Source organism: Dioscorea cayenensis, unplaced genomic scaffold (assembly GCF_009730915.1).
Source record: "Dioscorea cayenensis subsp. rotundata cultivar TDr96_F1 unplaced genomic scaffold, TDr96_F1_v2_PseudoChromosome.rev07_lg8_w22 25.fasta BLBR01001278.1, whole genome shotgun sequence".
NCBI lineage: Eukaryota > Viridiplantae > Streptophyta > Magnoliopsida > Dioscoreales > Dioscoreaceae > Dioscorea > Dioscorea cayenensis.
In genome coordinates this window covers 5,448-9,550 of record NW_024087669.1, presented here as the reverse complement: position 1 = coordinate 9,550, position 4,103 = coordinate 5,448, and the positions used below count along the sequence as shown (strand labels likewise).

Genomic DNA, 4,103 nt, shown 5'->3' with positions numbered 1-4,103 from the left:
GAGGAATAGGCGTTTTTGAAGAATTTTGCACTTTGCTGTTTTAGCTATTCATCACTTTGTCTATTTTACACTTTCTTATTCTTCCATCATTCTAATTTGTTTTTCTCTCTTTGATTGCAGCACCAGGTTATGACCCGAGGCAACCCTTCGACATTGGTTGACGATGATCTAGACATTGAAAGAAGAATTCATAGATGGGGAAAAGAACTTGTGTAAGAACAGATAAATTAAGCTGAGATAGAAGTTAAAGGGTCTGATAATATGGGTAAACAACATGAGCAGCAGAGGACACTCGCAGATTATGCAAGACCCATAGTTCTTGGCACGCAGTCTAGCATTGTGCGGCCACCGATTATAGCTCAGAGTTTTAAGCTCAAGCCAGGCTTCATTCAGATGTTACAGATGTCGGCATAGTTTAATGGTTTGGCTGATGAGGATCCGAACATCCACATTGTTAATTTCTTGGAAATGTGCGACATGCTTAAGAATAATGGAGTTGCGGATGATGCTATCAAGTTGAGGCCCTTCCCATTTTCTTTGAAGGGGAGAGTAATCCAATGGCTACATTCATTACCTCGATCATTGATCACACTACTTGGGAGGAGATGGTAGAAGCTTTCCTTGCCTGATATTTTCCTCTGGGAAAATCTGTAAAGCTCAGGAATGAAATATCCTCCTTTGTACAAATGAAATCGGAGTCTCTTTTTGAGACATGGGATAGGTTCAAGGATCTCTTGCAGAAATGCCCTCAGAATGGGTTCCCTGATTGGATGATTATCCATACTTTCTACAATGGTTTGAACCTGAGCACGAAGCAATTACTTGATGCTGTAGTAGGAGGTACCTTAGGAAGTAAGACCCCCAAAGAAAGCCGATAGCTCATTAAAGAGATGACTATGAACAGTTATTGATAAACGCCTAAATGTACGTATTTTATACGTATTGATCTTGTATTATTTGTGTATATCTTGATGAATTGATGCCCGTTTGAGTATAAATTTGTTCTTTTGTTGTTGCGAGATCATAAATGTGCGAATCTGGCTCAAAAAAATGCAAATTGGATGAATTCGGCATCAGCAGCATTTTGGGGATCGGCCTTTGTAGCGTTCATGTGGTGATCACTATTTATCTCTACGGGCATTTGGTACGTGAGCTTCACGGGCTCCATGCGCCCGCATGGGTGCCCGTGAGGTTTCTTGGAATTTCACAACCCTCGAGTCTTGTAGCAAACCCGTAGCATAAGCATTGTAGCAAAACACATGTGTGAGTCTTGTAGCACCGGCATGTTTTTTTGGGCATTTGGTGCATGAGCTTCACGGGCTCCATGCGCCCGCATGGATGCCCGCATGGACTGACGGGATATAAATAAAACCGATTTTTCTAGTGCATAAGGAGGAGTTTTTGGGAGAGTTCTTGGAGCCGATTTTCACCAGTCTTTAGGAGGCAAGATCACACATTTTTGGAGAAGGAAAAATCAAAGGGAGAAGCTTCGGTTTTGGCTAGATCATCATCGATCTCTTCTTTGGGTAGTTTGTAGGCGACGAGGGAAGCCGCCCCCCATCGCGGCGTCCGTGGGAAGCATTTCCACCTAGCTTGGCTTGTCTTCCTACTTCCATTGTTTGAGGGAGTTTTTCCTATGCCATTTGTAGTTGTTTTTCATGGACTTGTTGCTTGTATTTGTTTGCATGGACGAGTAGACCCCAAGGTCACGGATCTTGGGTGAACCTTAGGGGTGAACTTTATATGTTGGATGATTTAATTTTTGTCTATTGCAATTGTTGTGTTTTTTTGTGATTCATTCTTGGTGCATTTGATGTGTTGCTTACATGAGAACTACGTAAAACCAAGCTGCTAGGTTGTACTTGGTAGCGTGACCATCGCCCTTGTACTAGACACACCAACTGGAAGGGATTCATGTACGAATCGCCGTGACCATCGGGTGATTCATGCCCCTCCACCATTAGGGCTAGACCAAGTTGTGTTCCGGCCCTAATTAGGGGATTTCCCGCTTGTTAATGCAATCGTGTGAGGATTTGATCGGGAAGGAATTACGTGTCAATACTTATACCGGATTAGGGGTTAATTGCCGTGACCATCGGGTTGATCTAATTTAGGAAATCTCTAGGGTCCAAACCTTCAATTGCATGACATTCTTAGCATCCTTTGCACTTTAGTAGCCCCTAGGGAATCCGCATCCGTGACCATTTCTTTCCCCTGATTTTTATACCCCTACCTTATCATAGACTCCATTTGTAGTTCTTTTTATTTCAAGTAATAGATTAGAGAAACCCTTGAATCATTCGGCTGAGACAATACGCAAAGAGGAAGTAAGAGTAGATTCTTGGGCCGGGGAATCGACCCTCTCGTGCTCGCCGAGGGGTATACCAACGACTCCGTGCACTTGCGGATCGTTCATCAAGTTTTTAGGCGCCGTTGCTGGGGGACCCACAAGGAATACTCGGAAAAACTTAGAGTTTATAGATTTAGCCATTGTTTCTTTTTATTTTGTTCATACTGCTTCTTTTTGTACATATATCTCCATTCATTTGAAATTATTCTCCACTATAAATATTTCTCTTTCTTTGATATTTCCCGATTATTCACTATCCATTATCATTATGGATGCAGCTAGCGGTTGGAGTGGCGCCTCCTGTTTGCAAGTCCCATATTCGGATCCGCCACTTGAATCTCTCACGGCATTTGAATTAGAAGGAATGGCAGTACACACATTTTTGACATTTGGAGGCGAGTGCAGGCGTTACAATGTGGCGGGGCTGTACCGCTTTGGGGAGAGCATGGTGTGCAAGACCTATTCACGCATTATTTGAAATCGATAGTGTGTTGCCGGTGGTGGAGCTTATCCCACCTAATCCTCCCCCATCCTATTCATGAGAAAGTGAGGAACAATTACGATGCCTTTGGCATACCGGTTCATCAATATGATGAGGAAATAGATCTTTTTGTCGGGAAAGTAGCTCGGGGATCATCCGAAGGTGAGATTCACGCTATAGAAGAGTGCATGGATAGTAGCGACTCCACGGAAGGCGTGTGTAGAGGATTCGAGGATATTGATGCAGGGGAAGTTTGGGAGGCTGAAATCATCAATTGAGGAAACACGGAACTAGAACTAATAGCCGCTACCGAACACACGGGTATGCTTTTCTACGAGAAGGATCAAAAGCTCCCAATTATCATCGCCCTGGCGACGACTCCTAAGCAAAAAATCCGACCTTAGAGTGTGTTAAAAAGTATAAAAAACAATTGCGTGGAAGATCTCGAGACATTAAAGGGAATTAGTCCTTCCATACGTACACATAAGATTCTCATGGAGGATAATCATAGGCCACGGCTATACCCCGAGAGGCTCAACCCCAATATGAAAGAAGTAGTGCTTGGTGAGGGTGATCAAACTTCTTGATGCAGGGTATCATTTACCCTATCTACGGCGGTGAGTGGGTAAGCCACAGCACAAGTAGTACCAAAAGAAAGGGGGAATAGCGGTGGTCACTAATGAAAAATGAATTAGTCCCCACTAGAGCAGTCCGCGAGGTTGGGCGTGTGTGCATAGACTACGAGAAAAACTCAATGATGCTACTAGAAAAGATCATTTCCCTCTACCTTTCATCGACCAAATGCTTGAGCGACTAGCGAGGGGCACTTTCGTATTCTATTTCTTGGATGGCCTCTCGGATATTTTCAAATCCCCATTGCCCCAGAAGACCAGGAGAAGACAACCTTCACATGCCCTTATGGTACTTTTGCTTACTGCCGCATGCCCTTTGGATTATGTAGCACTGACCACTTTCCGGTGATGCATGATAGCTATATTTGGCGATCTAGTGGAGGATATCATGGAGGTCTTCATGGGCGATTTCTCGGTTTTTGGTAACTCTTTTTGTCTGCTGCCTCAAAAAAATCTAGAAGCGGGTTTTAGCGGATGTGAGGAAACTAACTTGGTTCTCAAGCTGGGAAAAAGTGTCATTTTATGGTCAAGGAAGGCATTGTCTTTGGGTCATAAGATATCGCAACAAGGAATTGAGGTGGATAAGGCCAAGGTTTCCACTATCGAGCAGTTTGCCTCCCCAGCGTCGGTGAAAGCCATT

The 4,103-nt window shown here is 43.8% G+C and overlaps 1 non-coding gene across 1 annotated transcript; it reads right to left on the bottom strand.

Annotated features, from left to right (window-relative positions):
- Positions 1–653: 653 nt before the first annotated feature.
- LOC120256057 lies at positions 654–760 on the bottom strand. The gene has a single exon (XR_005535175.1). It is a non-coding gene; the product is annotated as a small nucleolar RNA R71 (small nucleolar RNA).
- Between the last annotated feature and the right edge of the window lie 3,343 nt (positions 761–4,103).